At 32.6% G+C, this 17,984-nt stretch overlaps 1 protein-coding gene across 14 annotated transcripts in view; it reads left to right on the forward strand.

Moving 5' to 3' along the window:
* Positions 1-17,984, forward strand: part of LOC126883257 (serine/threonine-protein phosphatase 2A 56 kDa regulatory subunit gamma isoform) — a 244,275-nt gene that overhangs the window by 146,435 nt on the left and 79,856 nt on the right. The window lies entirely within an intron of this gene.

Here is a 17,984-nt window from a genome sequence, read left to right on the forward strand (position 1 = left end):
CATATGTATAACATTGGAGTAAAATGCCTTTTCCTCCCTTGAATGATTACTGCCCTAAGCTACACGTCGGGCAGTAAACTTCATTCTCGGGAGGAAAAGTAGACTTTCCTCCCTTGTTATACAAATAGCTATTATTTTTAAACCATACACACACAGTAATAGTTATTTTCCTAACAAGTGCAGAAAGTCATTCTTTTCCGCACGCGACTGCAGTTTGCCGAACGACGCGAAGCGGGAGTTCGGCAAGCAGTCGAGTGCGGAAAAGAGACTTTCTGCAAGAGTTAGGAACAATATTTTTTCTAAGAGTCTTTAAAAAATTATCAAATCGTAATCAATTAATTTAATTAATATGAAAATACATACACAAATTAATTCTTTGACAAGGTTGTCAAAACCAAACTTTCAATATAATTAGTTAGCATGACGACGATCTTGGATTCCATGACGATGATTCAAAACGACTGTTATTGTCTACCGATTTGACTTTCGAATATTATGTCAAAATAATTTTATTTCATTGAATTGTCGCGTTAATTTCATTAAAACAGGAACACAATAAGATATATTTGAAATAAATTAGTAAATAATATCTAAATATTGTTTATTGCATGTATTATAATTACTTTAAGGCCATATTAACATATCTAAATTAATACGCGTGCGAAAAAGTAAAAAACGCGTGCGGAAAAGTAACACGCGTGCGGAAAAGTGAAACTTTCTAAACTAAAATGCGTGCGCGAAAGTCGACATTTTTGCACGCTCGTAGAAAAAATATTCAGTGTACTTATAACGTCTCTATAACATGTTACTTCTTATGCGTATAATTGTGCCCATTTTTCCATAGTCTTATTGGTTGTAATTTATTATTTTAAAGTAGATGACTTTAAAATGATATTGCCAATAATTGTGAGTTGCGTTCCTGGGACGACTTTATTGACATTAAACATATTAACTTAAGAATGTCCATCACAAAAATCATAACATGCGATTTATCTTTAAAAAGGCAACCATATGCAATGATGGCAGTCAAATTCTCCTGTTAGTGATTCCATAGTAAGTCATGTGGAAAAAACCAACAGAACTATTCCGACATGTGTAAGTATTTACCTCAATACTACCATCCAACTATTATTTTGTATGCATGTTATTTTAAACATAAATGATAATATACCTTCGGATATGTTATTAACTTGCTAATAGTGGTATTCTCTTTCTATTTATTTCCTCTTCTATTATGGGTAACCAGATCCAACTGTATTCTGCCGAGTTTGTGTCATTTGCAATGGCAAATTCCTCGGCAGAATGCATTAGCATCTGGTTACCCACCCATATTAAAAGAGGAAATAAAACCAATAGAAAGAAAATACCACTATTAATAAGTCAATACATACCGAGGATACATAATTTATATTTTAAATTAACATACATACATATAAAATCAGAGTTTGGTGTCAATTTTGAGAGTAAACTAAATGTAAGACCAAATACTTACCACGTCGGGATAATATCATGAAGTTTTTTCCTTACGATTTACTATGAATCCCTAGCAGAACAATTTTAGTAATCATTGCATGTGGTTGTTACTGTTGTAACCATCCAGAAGTCCTATGTTTTAATATGCGTCTTACAAATATTCTTTGGCGAGGCTGGGTCTGAGATTTTCGCCACTCATATCTAGGATTCCCGAATTGTATCGAGAGGGAGTCAGTTGAATTGAAGGAGACAAGCCATACCGGTGTTTTAACCGGTATGGACGTTTGTTTCTTGTTTGAGTGTTTGAAAAATCTTTATCTTTGGAGATCAAAAATATCGTTGGCAGTTGTGTTATTCGGTGATAGTATGCAAAAATGCAATACTGCGAGGTAATCATATATTTGCCGGCCAGTTATTTTTCAGAGATCTGATTTGCAGTATACCTATAAAAAGTGTATTTGCAGTCTATGACGTTTTTGGTGAGTTTTGGTTTTTTTAGTAACCGAACAAGTGAAAACATCATTAATAAATTTTGTCGAATATGGTTCATTCAACTTACGCCCAAGGGCATATTACGGGAGGTCGGATAATAGTCCCTTAGAGCGGGTTGACACGTTCCAAGTGTACTTCATCCAAGTCTATTTGGACGCTGCGCGCGCAACACTTGAAAGCTACTTTGATGGTGTGAGCGGGTTGACACGTTCCAAGTGTACTTCATCCAAGTCTATTTGGACGCTGCGCGCGGAACACTTGGAAACTACTTTTATCGTGTCACCTACTCGTCCAAGTACAATTCTATCAACAGATTCTATCCAAGTTGACTAGGACGGTGGCCAACTTTCTTCCAAGTAGTGTCTAAGTGTAAAGTTACCATGGCGTCGTAGTCGGAAAATATAAAAGGGGAATACAAAAATTAAGGGACATCTTGAATTTTAAAGCACCCTAATATATGTCTGTGTAGATATTGGCATTGAATCCGACCCGGGCCACCAATTTTGAAAAAATGTGAAAACATTGAATTGTTCACGTCCGTCTGTCCGTCCGTCCGTCTTGTCTGTCTGTTTGCAAACTCAACTCCTTCGTCATTATACCAGGTAGAATGACAAATGAGGTGTCAAATGAAAGCTTATCCAAGGATGGTACTAAAGGTGAGAAATTTAACCTAGGCTGTCTGTCCGTCTGTCTGTCCGACCGCGTATATGATTCCTTCGTCACTGTACCAGGTAGAATGATAAATGAGGTGTCAAATGAAAGCCTATAATCCAAGGATGGTACTAAAGATGAGAAGTTTGACATAGGCTGTCTGTCCGCCTGTCCGTCCGACCTGGTATAGTGACGGAGGAGTTATATTCGCGGACAGACAGACAGACGGACAGACAACCTAGGTCTAATTTCTCACCTTTACTACTATCCTTGGATTATAAACTTTCATTTGACACCTCATTTGTCATTCTACCTGCTATAGTGACGGATGAGTTATATTCGTGGTTGGACGGACAGGCGGACAGACAGCCTATGTCAAATTTCTCTCCTTTAGTACCATCCTTGTATTATAAGCTTTCATTTGACACCTCATTTGTCATTCTACCTGCTATAGTGACGGATGAGTTATATTCGTGGTTGGACGGACAGGCGGACAGACAGCCTATGTCAAATTTCTCACCTTTAGTACCATCCTTGTATTATAAGCTTTCATTTGACACCTCATTTGTCATTCTACCTGGTATAGTGACGAAGGAGTTATATTCGCGGTCGGACGGACAGACAGCCTATGTCAAATTTCTCACCTTTAGTACGATCCTTGTATTATAAGCTTTCATTTGACACCTCATTTGTCATTCTACCTGGTATAGTAACGGAGGAGTTATATTCGCGGTCGGACGGACAGGCGGACAGACAACCTATGTCAAATTTCTCACCTTCAGTACCATCCTTGGATTATAAGCTTTCATTTGACACCTCATTTGTCATTCTACCTGGTATAGTAACGGAGGAGTTATATTCGCGGTCAGACAGACAGACGGACAGACAACCTAGGTCTAATTTCTTACCTTTAGTACTATCCTTGGATTATAAGCTTTAATTTGACACCTCAGTTATCATTATACCTAGTATAATGACGGAGAAGTAAATGTTATTATTCTATTATTCTTGTAGGTATATTTAACATTGAAATTATGAAAGAAATACAGAATAAGCCAAATAAAAACGGAACATATGCAGTTAATACAGTGTATCGGAACTACATTTGAAATAGTCGACCAATATAAAAGTTTGACACACATAAATAATAGCAACTCAACTACCTGTCTCCTTTTAGGCTAAGGCTACGCCCAGACAAGCGACAATTTACGGCGACATAAGAGCAGTAAAATGAAGCGGCAAAATGGGTCCCGCGGTGAGTGTAGTGGATGGTCAGACTGAGCTGTAAAATAACGCGCAACATCTTCGGCGGGCCCATCTTCGGCGTCGTGTCGCAAACGAATGGACCTGGGTCCAAATTTGTAGCTCATCTAGCCACAACCACGACCAAAACACTGTATTTACATCTCGCGAGACGCCGTAGTTTACATCCTCGTCTGGCCATGATTTTACCGTCTGTAAGAGCAGTAAAATGAAGCGGCAGTAAAAATCATTACCAGATGGGGATGTAAATTACGGCGTGTCGCGAGATGTAAATACATTGTTTTGGTTTTTTCGTTGTTGTGGTTAGATGAGCTACAAATTTGGACCCAGGTCCATTTGTTTACGACACGACGCCGAAGATGGGCCCGTTCGATGTTGTTGCGCGATATTTTACAGCTCAGTCTGGCCACCCACTACACATTTACGTATGTCGAACTTTTATATTGGTCGACTATTTCAAATGTAGTTCCGATACACTGTATTAACTGCGTATGTTCCGTTTTTATTTGGCTTATTCTGTATATAGAAAACAGCATGGCAACACTGTGATGCACAAACTAAAAATGCAGCCACATTCAGCTGTGCCAGCTGTGCGTTACATAGGGTGCTTTAAAATCCAAGATGCCCAAATTAAGGAATATAAAAATAAGGATGTTAGAAGTGCGGCCATAAACCGAATAAAAATCCACATGAATATTCCCACGTATTAAAAAAATTAATTTTGGGAAATATTAGAGAAGAGAGGTATAAGTAACAAAAGTATTAGGGTAATTAAGAACATTTACAACAACAATGTGAATTATGTCATCAATCAAAACAGAACATCAAAACCATTTACTACAAACAAGAGTCTGATACAAGGAGGAAAATTAAGTCCAACAGTATTTATAATTTACATGGATCAGATAATTAAAGAATGTAAAATAAAAGTGAAGAAAATGCATGCAAGTCAAGTTTGTTTGCTTCAAGTTAGTGCAAGAAAACCAAAATTTGTTTGAAAATTCAAACGTCAAATAACCTTAATGTTAAAATAAATTGGTGGCTTATTTCCAACAAAAATAGTAAATTAAATTGAGATGCCACAAGAAATAGGCTTCAGAATCTTATTGGTTGTGTTTTGTACCCATTCGTTTTGTGTTTTTTCAATGTAAGTCAATAGTTTTCAAGTTATTTGCGATTAAAAATGTTTATTTTTCGACAAAAAAACTACGTTTTCAGACGGTTTTTCGCAAATTACTCAAAAAGTAAATATTTGATCGAAAAATATATTCTTAGCAAAAATGTAGCTTATAAGAAAACTAACAAAACAGTGTATTAGTAAAATCTATAAACCGAGTAAAAGAAAAGTTGTAGCTCATCAAAAATACGTTCTATTCGTCTAATTCCAAATCGAATATTTCAACGTGAAATCACCGAAAAAGCAGGTTTCGGGAAAAGTTTATAATAGTTATTTATGAAACAGTTCGTGAAGTATGCTTTTTGCGAACGCACGCGATGTTTAGAGCACGAGCGACAGCGGAGCGAGTGCTATACATTACGTAAGTTCGCAAAAAGTACTTCACGCACAGTTTCATACAATATTTTATCTACGGTAAACAAATAAAAAAACTGTAACTCTTCGTCACTGGAATTCATTTCTATTCAACAATTTTTAGAACTTTGACATTTAAAAATTCTAACTTCTTTCAAACCACAAAGCTGTCAAAACTTTTGTTGTAATTTATTGCTCACATATCATCACCATGACAACGCAAAAGTTAAGGATATTTGATTACAGTAAAACTTCCGTTAACCGAAACCTTTTTAACCGAAACATCGTTTAACCGAAATGGCTGAGTTTCAATAATTTCGTCAATAAAAAGTAAATTTAAAATAAGCAATAAAATTAAGGAAAATGAACATGTTTAGAGTGTTTATTTAAAGAAATTTTCTATTTTCTTTTGTGTTTCCTTTGATAACGATGTTTTGCAGTTACATATATCTCTCCAATACTATGTAATTTGATACAAGAAAACTACAAAAACAGTGTTATTTTTAACCGAAATTGTTGTTATCCGAAACGGCCTCGCCCCCAATCATTTCGGTTAACGGAGGTTTTACTGTATATGAAAGTGTATCAAAAACAGTGCGAAAAAGTAAATTCCATTTAAAATACATTGTTACTTCACGCACACTTTAAATCCTTCACGCACTGCTATCTATAATGACAGTTTTCACAAACTAAAAACTTATACATAATATGAGATAGAGTAGATAAATATTTTTTAAAGTGTTTATAATCATTACCGCTTTACCATTTACTTTAAATTGTTTTGTATTTTTTATAATATGATCTGTAAGTTTGACCGTTTTTTTTTTTGAAAAATTTGGTTTTATAGTAAAAATAATTTTTTTAAAAATTTTGGAAAAATTCCATTTTTTACGGCTATATCGTATGGATCTTTCACTGCTTCGATGAGACTGTTATTAATGTTAGTATTTTCTAGAAGCTTTTAAAGGAAACTCAGAGGAACACTAAGACCGTTTTTAAATCTACAAAAATTAGGTGGAACTCATGTTTGAATGTTGTTTGATTTTCGATTACTTGTGTGATGTGATGGAGAGATAATGTATACAGGGTGTCCCGAAAAGATTGGTCATAAATTATACCACAGATTCTAGGGTCAAAAATAGGTTGATTGAACCTCACTTACCCATATACAATAGTGCACACAAAAAAAGTTACAGCCCTTTGAAGTTACAAAATGAAAATCGATTTTTTTTCATATATCGAAAACTCTCAGAGATTTTTTATTGAAAATTGGCATGTGGCACTTTTACGACAGCAATATCTTAAAAAAAAAATTAAGTAAAATTTGTGCACCCCATACAAATTTTATGGGGGTTTTGTTCCCTTAAACCCCCCCAAACTTTTGTGTACGTTCCAATTAAATTATTATTGTGGCACTATTAGTTAAACACATTATTTTTAAAACTTTTTTGCCTCTTAGTACTTTTTCGATAAGCCAGTGTTTATCGAGATATTTTGAATATTTGTCGAATCCACCACATATTTGTATATGGTTAAGTACGGTTATAGAGACCTGTTAATAATCTGAAAATTTATTTATAATTTACATTTTTAGGTACATTTTGAAAAAGAAGCTACATCTCGATAAAAGGTGACTTATGAACAAAAGACTAAGAGACAAAAGTTTTAAAAACACTGTGTTTAACTAATGGTACCACAATAATAGTTTAATTGGAACGTACACAAACATTAGGGGGGTTTAAAGTAACAAAACCCCCATAAAATTTTTACGTAAATATATTGAAAAAGAAGCCGCATCTCAATAAAAACTGGCTTATCGAAAAAATATTAAGAGGCAAAAAAGTTTTAAAAACGTTGTGTTTAACTAATGGTACCACAATAATGAATTAATTGTAACGTACACAAAAGTTTGGGGGGGGTTTAAGGGAACAAAATCCCCATAAATTTTTTATGGGGTGGACAAATTTCACTATAATTTTGTTTTAAGATGTTCCTGACATAAGAATTATACATGTCCATTTTCAATAAAAAATCTCTAATAGTTTTCGATATATTGAAAAAAATCGATTTTCATTTTGTAACTTCAAAGGGCTGTAACTTTTTTTGTGAGCACATTTGTACTAAGGTAAGTTAGGTTCAATCGAACTATTTTTGACCCCAGAATGTGTGGTATAATTTATGACCATTCTTTTCGGGACACCCTGTATAATTGGAGAGATATTATCTTTTTTTCACATGGCATTCGTGTTTAATTTTTTGTCAATTTTCTGCACTTTTTCTCCCGGCTAAATATGCGTTTATTGTATTACAATTTTTTCTTCTCATTTTAGTCGTGCCCCTATATAAATAACGATGTCCTTGTCTTTCTGTATTGTGAAAATACTTTTTATTTTGCCTCGTTTGTCGGTACATATTCTTTAAAATAAAATCTTAAACGCCTTTTATAAACAAAGAATGTTAAAATACACACTAAAACTTATATCAATGCCGTAGGTAGAATTTAATTGTCATTGCAGATGTTTCGTTCGATTTTATTCCATGCTGTAATGCAGTATTTATGGCAATTTATTTTTTAAACTCTATTTATAATTAAATCTTTTGAAAACATAAAATATGGTAGAAAACAATTAGAACATAAAAACAATGGGAAAGGTTTTTTATTACATTTTCACATTTAATACTATCGTTACCATCATCTGAAGTGCTACAGCCCTAGTGAGTAAATATAATAGTGCTGTATATACAGTTATACAGTGATGAGCGCACTAATAACCGGCAAAATAACGCAAAAGATGGAAAACATATTAAGTTGTGAGATAAAAAGAGATGAACCTAGTGGAAGTGTTAAATTTAGCGATAGTAACTTATAGATTGACATATATTGATTGTTTCCCACCTTTAGATACATCGGACGAGTTTGAGAAATGTCACTGTCACAGTGACAGTTTTAGTTGACATACTCCTCTGATAAGTCTAAAGGTGGGAAACAATCAATATAATGTCAATTTATATGTTACTATCGCTAAATTTAACAACTCTACTAGTTATATTTCTTTTTATCTCGCAATTTAATACATATGTTTTCCATCTTTTGCGCTATTTTGCCGGTTATTAGCGCGCTCATAACTGTATACCGTGATGACTCGATGAGTGTGCTAATAACTGGCAAAATAACGCAATAGACGAAAAACATAATACATTGTGACATAAAAAGAGATGAAACTATACTACAATCACAATAAAGATGCACTAGAAATAAACAAATTAAGACACGTTAAATGTTGCGAGGATCACTCCCAAATCATAATTTACAATGTATAGGTACATTTAGTGCAGTCACTGAAGGTGGATATGAGCTATTACCTCCGATTTTGTTGAACCTCCATCGATTTGCATGAAAATTGCTGAGGGGTTAGGGTTAGAGGATATCTCAAGGAACAAAGGTGACATGGTGCCAACTTGCGCTTTTACCGTGGGGTGGATGCCACCCCTCCTCGGGGGTGAAAATTATTTTATTAAAAGTAATACAATTCGATAGAGGGACAAATTTGTTATATAAGCAAAATTTGTTATATAAAGTTATTAAAATAAATCAAAACTTTTTGAGTTATTAAAGATCAAAGATTTTAATTTTTGGTGAGAAAAATGCATGTTTTTAACCGATTTTTCATAAATAACTCAAAAACTATAAGTTTTTACAAAAAAGATATTATTATCAAAATTGAGGCTAATAAAAAATCAAATAAACTCCTTACTAGAGAAACCTTTCTATGTTAACTAAAAGTAAGTTATAGGTAATTGAATGTATATTTCTTTCGTCGAGTACCCAAATCTAAGTATTCAAGCTTAAATACCGGCAAAATGATGCATTTTATAACATAAACGTATCAAACATTTGTCAAAGTTCATAGAAATACCTATCAAATAAGCCCTCGAACAAGTTGATAGCATTAAAATGTATGCAACAAAAATGCTTCAAAATATACCTTTTAAAAATTTTTCCAAAAAATATTATTGTTTTTTTGTAAATAACTCCGTTAATTTTTAAGATATCAGGTTCACCTGAAAACTAATTAAAAGTTGATTCCAAGAGCTATTAGAAAATGTCGAAATTCGTCTTTTAAATCTCTCACTTTTTTAACAATAAAAGGTTAAATGGCCCCGGTTACATGGTTCTCGCAGGAAAATTGAAATTTTAAACGTTTCTATCTCGGTTCTTTTTTACTTTACGGAAATAGTAAAATGGGCAAAGTATTTGGAACAGAAAAAACTAAAATTTAGATATATTTCATTTTTTACGTATATTGAGTATTTTGGAGTTATTATCAAAAGAAAATGAAAAATACGCTAATTTAAAAAATTATGATTTTTTTAAATTGCATCTTTTTTTCAAAAATATGCATTCTAAACCGGTGAAAATTGTTGAAATCATTAAATATATTAACCCAGAGAAATTCTTGTGAGGATTACTACAAATTTTAATTTTTGTGGAAATGGCGTATGTTTTATTTTTCACTTTTTCCTAAAAAAAAAATCGAAAGGGTTCTCTTATTTTCATCATAACTTGCTTAATTTTGATGCTATTAACTTTTACTGGAGCTTATTTGATAGGTACTCCGAAGTACTTTGACAAGTGCTTAACAAGTATATTCTATAAAATGCATCGTTTTCCCGTTATGTAAGCTTGAATACTTAGATTTGAGTACTCGTCGAAAAAAAAAATACATTCAATTACCCATAACTCACTTTGAAATAACATTAGTTTAGTTCTTTAAGTGGGGAGTGTATTAAATTTTTTATTATCTTAAATTTTGGTAATAATAGTTTTTTTTTGGAAAAGCTTATAGTTTTTGAGTAATACGTAAAAAACAGCTTTAAAACATGCATTTTGTAAGAAAAAATAAAATTTTTGATATTTAATAACTCAAAAAGTATTGATTTATGTTAATAACTTTATATAACAAATTTTGCTTAGAAGTTGCACCTCTATCGATTTCTGGTATTTTTTTTATTAAAAAAAAATTTCACCCCCGAGAAGGGGTGGCATCCACCCCCAGGGTAAAAGCGCAAGTTGGCATTATGTCACCTTTATTCCTTGAAGTATCTTCTAACTACTCACCAATTTCCATGAAAATCGATGAAGGTTCAACGAAATAGGAGGTGGAGTGACTCCACTAATTGTAAAAAGACCATTGTTCGAGAGTGCTTCTCGTAACATTCAACGTATCTTGGTTTGGTTATTTCTAGTGCAGCGTTTCCCAAATAGTGGGTCGCGACCCGGTATAGTGCCACGGAAGTAAAATGCCGGGTCGCCTCACCTCTCCGTTTCACATCTTGCTTTTTAAGGACTGACTGACAGAACTACAAAAAAAACACCTTAATTCATTGTTGAATGAGATTTCAGAAGCTTTCAAGGAAAATCTGCTAGGACTGGTGGCAAATCTGAAGGAATATTTTTCCCCCATCCACAGCAACAAAGCATGGATAAGGAATCCATTTGCAATAAACGCAGAATCCGAGACAGGACTTCCTGATTTAGATATTGGCATACAAAGACATATTTGACAAAATACCACCGATAGATCTTTGGCTGTTTTGCCGCTAGGAATAGGTACCCAATTTTAGCCAAAAAAGCGATACAGTATATAATTCCTTTTGTTACGACTTACAAGTGTGAGGCAGAGTTTTCAACTCTGGATTTCCTCAAAACTAAATATATAGTGACCGTTTGAAAGTCGAACCGGCCCTGAGAATAAAATTAACATCTTTTCCTCCAAACGTGAAGTTTTCTTTTCCTCCAAACGTGAAGTTTTTAGTTAACCAGAAACAACAAACTGCATACTCCTCATTAATAAAGTATTTGATTTTTGTTTTGTTTTATTACATTTTTGTTTGAGCTAATTATTCTTTATTAAAATATCTGAAACTATAATAAATATTTAAATATGTTTTGTTGTACACACACACCAGGGTATGCAAAAAAATTAGTGGGTCACGAAGGATAAGCACAAAAATAACCGGGCCACGGAAAAATAAGTTTGGGAAACGCTGTTCTAGTGCATCTTAATTGTTATTTTAGTATAGTGGAGGTGTGAAATTATTAATCTATCTATCTAATTAGCTTTCTTCGGTCCATATTTGGACATAGGCCTCCCCGAACCTTTTCCATTCTTCTCTGTCTCTGTCTCAAACATCCCTAACTTTGGTTTTCTCTCTTATCCACTCGTTTCTTTTTTTATCCATTAGTCTTATGTGCAACATTTGGCTTTCCAGTGCTCTATGCATTTTTATGATTTTGTCCATGTTTGCTTTTGTAAACGTCCACGTTTGGGAACCATAGGGAGTGCACATTGATTTTATACCTTGGTCTTAAGATGTGGATATCTTTTGTTTTTAAGGATGTAGCTTAGTCTGCCAAATTCAGAAATTATTAACAGAAACCTATAAATTTACATTATATTATATTGATAGTTTCCCACCTTTAGACGTATCGGAGGAGTTTGGCAACTGTCACTGTGACAGGAGAATTTTATAAAATTTTACTAGTTTCATCTCTTTTTATTTCACAACGTATTATGTGTTCCGTCTTTTGCTTTATTTTGCCGGTTCTTAGTGCACTTATCACTGTATATTAAAAGTTTTTTTACTTCATTGTAATTTTTTTAAACTGTGGTATAAATAAAGCCAACCACTAGGATTTCCCCTATTATTAGATCTTTATTTGGTTTTGGTATGTGATTTAGTTATTTGAATTTTCATTAAAACGGAAAATATTAGCATAGTCCTAAATTTGTACATAATTACCGAAGTATTTCTTTATTTAGATTTTTGGTAGATTTTTCCTTTTATTAAATCATTCTTTGAAGCTTTTTTAATATTGCGGTATTTGCTAACATCATGGAACATTTTGCGAGCACGTCCCAAAAACAAAATGTAAATTAGAAGACCTTAAGATTGTTATGAATAAATGAAAAAAAAAAGGAATTTTCTATATACATACTGCCTATAAATTACATACAGTGAGGACGTTTGAGTTGGAATAAATTCATTATCTCGAGAATGGGCGAATCTAGAGAGAAATCCTGAGACAGGTCGATTTTTATTTTTAAATTATGACTTTTTGGCATATATCTCATAATAGTGACGTCATCCATCTGGGCGTGGTGACGAAATTAATTCTCTATTCAGTAATATAAACGTTAACATAATTCTTTATACACGGTGTCAAAAAAAATTAATTTTTAATTAAATTAATTGTGACAGAAAGAAGAAGGTATGTAAATTTAATTTAAGATACATTTTAGTGCTGTCAGAAAACAGAAAGAAATGTTGATTTCACAAATAAACATTGCTTTTCGCTTAAATTCAATGTTAAAGCTGCCACCCACCTGTCTCTTAGCAGTTTGAACATTGAATTTAAGCGAAAAGCAATGTTTATTTGTGAAATAAATATTTTTGCCTGTTTTCTGACAGCAGTAAAATGTATTTTGAATTAAATAAATTGCTTTCATTCTTCTTTTTGTGTCAAATAATTTAAGCAAAAAAAATATTTTTGGCCCCCCGTGTAAATAATTATGTTATTGTTTATATTAGTGAATAGGGAATTGAACAGCCTTTCAAATAAGCAATCACACAACCCCTACTCTCATTTAAAAAAATCATCGATTACGTCATCACCCCCAATTGGATGACGTCACTTGTATGATATATATTATGCCAAAAAGTCCTAATTTAGAAATAAAAATCGAACTGTCTCAGGATTTTTTTCAAATTCAACCATTCTCGAGATAATGAATTTATTCCAACTCAAACGTCCTCACTGTATGTTGTATACCTTCTTTTCTTAACAGAGTCTGGTTTTCATCTAATTTTATTAATTAAAAGTTATGAATATTTTGCAGTATATTCGTGAAAACAAAAATATCAAGCAAATGGAGCTGGGACAGTTAGCACAGTAAATGAAATTGAAATATGGCGATACCGCGTAACTTTCAGTATCACCATCGACTTGCATGAAAATGTCGATTTAGGTTCTACTTCCAATTCAAGGTTGGACTTGTGCCGTTAATTGCTTTTACTTGGCTCAATCAATGGATAAATTGATTAATTCTAATCAGCTTTTGTTCTATAAAGCTTTTTAACTATAATCAGAAACTTTTCGAGTTATTTGCGAGTGCAAATGTCTATTTTTCAACAAAAAAAAAACACGTTTTCAGGTTTCTTCGAATAACTCAAAAAGTAAGTATTTTATCGAAAAACACTCTTAGCAAAAATGTAGCTTATAAAAAACAAAAAAAATGGTGCATGCATAAGTCTATAGTTAAAAGCAAAGTTGTAGCTTATGAAAAATACGTTATACGTTTTTATTCGTCAAATTCGAAATCGAATATTTTAACGTGAAATAACCAAGAATTGAAACACTTCTCGGGTAAAACTCATTAAAACTTTTTTAAAGCGTTTAAAAAGCTTTTAAAAATTTTTATTTTTTTTATAAAAGTTTCTAGCAACAAAAGTTGGCCCCTTGTTTGGTAAAAAATCGTGAAAATCTACCCCTATGTAGCACCCCAATTGAAATTTTCGTTACAGCTTTACAATTTATTTATGCCTTTTTGTAATATGATGTGGAAGTTTCGCCAGTTCAAAGCGCTTATTTTTGAAAGGGTTGTTGTTGAAAGGGCTTGAACGAGTCACTAATCAGGAGTGTATGTCACTAATCAGGAGTGTATATAGTCACTCGAGCCCGGCGGGCTCTCGTGTCTATTGCCAGGCAACAAATTTTCGAAAAATTGTCGTATTATGGTCAATTTATTATCACTTTCTTGTGATATTAATGTTAGGAATTTTTTTCGATAATTTCCCTTCGTCAAGTATTACGTCAGATGCCCTTTGTTCCTATGCGAAAATGAACATTCAGTGACATTAATGACAATTAATGTTTTACAACTTGTCAACACCATGAACAGGTTTAGCAAATATTCAAGCGAAGATATCATTAACATATTAGTTAAAATGATTTAAAAAACAGTTAAACACTTTTATTCATAAAATAATCTTAACGAATTACACTCGAGCTCATAAAAATTACCGATTTGTTTTGCCCTCGTGACGCTTTGACATAATTTGACTCCCCTTCGGGTCGTGAAATTAGAGCTGTCAAAGTGTCAGAAATCGATAATTTTAGAGCTCTCGTTTAATAGGGAACTTGCACATTTTTTTTATTACATAATAATGTTCAGTTTTGTATAAAAATGAGATTTCCAAAATTTCACGCTTCAAAAACTCATAACAACTTAGAAGTACAAATTTAAAGTCTTCTTTATTTTAAAATAGTTCAAACGACCCGTGACGTCACAGAGTTTAACTATATGGTTCCGTTTATGGTTATATTTACGTATATTCTTCTTCTTCTTTAGTTTATTGGCCTCCACCTACTTGGGTATTTGCCCAGCTCGTCGTCGGGGAATAAAGGAAAAATATTTATATTCTAATGACATTTATCGTATGTCGTTGTAATAATATATACCAGTTTGTTGAGATTGGAGTTTGATACAGTTTTTGAAGGAAAGGAAAGAAGGTTTACTATTGAAAATAAAACCATTTTGTAAAAGTACAAATTTTCTATGAATAGTTCAAACGATTAAAAACACTTTTAACGTCACATAACTGTATTTTTTACTAACGTTTATAATGTCTAATTTAAAATTATATATACAATTGATGTAGAATGTAAACATACAACCCCGTGATGTCACGACGCGTTTTGGGGTGGCTGGTATAAGTTGAATTTTTAGTCGTCTTTAGGGGCTAAACGAAAGACAAACAAAACTTTTTTATCTTTGATACAGGTTCTAAATTATGTTCTGTCGTGATTTATACCATTTTTTCAAATTTAAAAATTTTATGCAAGTTCCCTATTACTACTGATTATTTCATTCATATGAGATTCTGGCCAATAGAAAGCTACAGAAATAAAAATTAAAGTGATTATTTTTGATAATATCCCGTCGTCAAGCATTCCGTCAGATGCCCTTCGTTACTATGCAAAAATGAACATTCAGTGACATCAATGACAAGTAATATTTTATAACTTGTCACAGAGAACACCAAGAAACACATTTAGCAAATATTCAGGTGAAGATATCAATAAAATATTAGTTAAATGATTTAAAAAGACAGTTTTATTCACGAAATAATTTCAGCGAATTACCCTCGATCTCTAAAATTAGTATCGACTTGTTGCCCTCGTACCACTTTGATATAATTTCACCCCCTTGGGGTCGTGAAATTAAAACTGTCAAAGTGTCACTCGGGAAACAAATCCATAATTATTTTGGAGCTCTCGTGCAATTACTACTGAAAATTACACGGTATCGCCGTATTTCACGTTCATTTACTGGGCTATTTTGCAGTACATTCGTGAAAACAAAAATATCAAGCAAATGAGCTGGGACAGTCGAAAGCTAAGAATTTGATATATACGAGACACTCCTGTACTTGTCCCGTAAAAACAAATTATGTTTTTGGACGATTGCCCATTATGACTTACGTTAAATTGTACAGAACGGTGAACTACTTACACAGGAATTCTTTATTAGCGAATTATGAGGGTCAGGGACGAACACGCGAACAAGTTCGCAAAGCATGGGTAATAGCAGTAACATTTTTAAGGAAATTATTTTTGTTGTATGCGGGGTGTTTCATTGGGAAACGGAAAAACGGAAATACATACTTGAATGATGAATAGAGGTTACCGAGGCGGTTCTAGATATACTTACTACATTTATTGAACTACCGATTTTTATAACCCAGTTACAGGGTGTCTTATCGATTTTGCCTATTTCTTTCTGGATCCATAACTTTAAAACCACCTTGTATATTTTCTTAATATTTGGTACACATATGTCTCATTTAAAATGCATTGACATTTTCAAAATCCGTTTGCACATTTCGGACCACATGTTGTCATGTTGGGACAACATATGGACATGTCATGTTGGGACAACATGTGGACTTGTCAACATGTTCGGACCTCACCACGACATTAACACAAACCAGTATAGGATCAGAACCCATATTACTCTGGGCTAATTAGCAAAATACAAGGAAAAGTTATTTACCAGCAATTTTATTGCTGGAATCGAATCTTATTATTGTATGTATTAATAATATAGATATGCAAAGTCCGCAGATAGTGTGCTACTTTTTTATAAACAAAATGGCGCCCGAAAATCGTGTTTTTTTCAATTTTTGCTCTATAACTCCAAAGATTTTAACTTTAGACCAAAAACACCCAAATAAAAATTCACCGCATTTAAATTCTGTATAGAGACGTGTTTTTTCCTATTTACTTCGACGAAAACTTTCCCCGGAAAAAGCGGGTTTTTCCAACAAAATCTTTAATTTTCAACTAAACTTTTAGATAAGTAGTTGTTAATCAATAATTAAATAACCTGGTAACGTAAAAGCCCTTTTCGTATATATTATAATTCCAGAAGTCTATGGAAATTGAATGAACAGTTTAGCAACAATTAAAATGTTAATTAAAAATTTATGGTCGCTATAATAACGACAATAATTATGATGCATAAGAATAACTATGATTTTTTCATAAAAAGACACTATACCTATCTAATGTACTGTACAGAATTGAAATTGGACTATTTAAGCGGCCTCAGGAGTATTTTAAAATTATAAACAATTTTTTGGTTTATAAACAAATAGAATATCTCGGGAAATATTAAACTAAATTAAATTGTGAAAACGGTATTCGGAAGACAGCGACAGGACGCTTCTTTTAAAAGAAAAAACGTTTAATTATGACGAGTGGTTCCTGAGGTACAACCGGTCAAATTTGACCGGAATTTACGGCAAAGATATAAACAATAGGATCATAATTTTCAAACCATCACCTTCTTATTTTTGTCCTCTTTCTCCACACTAATTTTCATATCTTTAAAATCCTCATAACATATATTATTATAATAAAACTATCGATAATACGTGTGAAAATTGCCAAAAATAGCAAAATTCCAATCAAAAATTAGGTTGGAGAAAATGTAACCCTCAAAGTTCAAAATCGGTATACGTTAACAAAATGCATTTTCTCGGCTTCCCATGGAGCAATTTCCTTCATTCTTTTTTTGTTCCCTAATAACTCGAGTAGAGCCATCGAACTAACGCATTATTAAATGTCAAACTTGCTTTTGTTTTGTTATAATAGATTAATTTATTTATAAGAACAAAAAATTACATATTTTTTTCAGTTGTAGGCTTTTTTTAGATAAACTTACTACAAGTGTACCTTTTAAAGTTAAAAACAAACATTCTCATTTGAAAGCTGTATAATTATTTAAACAATTTTTAATTAAGCAAATTAAAATATTGTGTTATAATAAATAAATAAATTTATTATAACAAAACAAAAGCAAGTTTGACATTTAATAATGCATTAGTTCGATGGCTCTACTCGAGTTACTTGGGAACAAAAAAAGAATGAAGGAAATTGCTCCATGAGAAGCCGAGAAAATGCATTTTTTTAACGTATACCGATTTTGTACTTTGAGGGTTACATTTT

Source organism: Diabrotica virgifera, chromosome 4 (genome assembly GCF_917563875.1).
Source record: "Diabrotica virgifera virgifera chromosome 4, PGI_DIABVI_V3a".
Lineage (NCBI taxonomy): Eukaryota > Metazoa > Arthropoda > Insecta > Coleoptera > Chrysomelidae > Diabrotica > Diabrotica virgifera.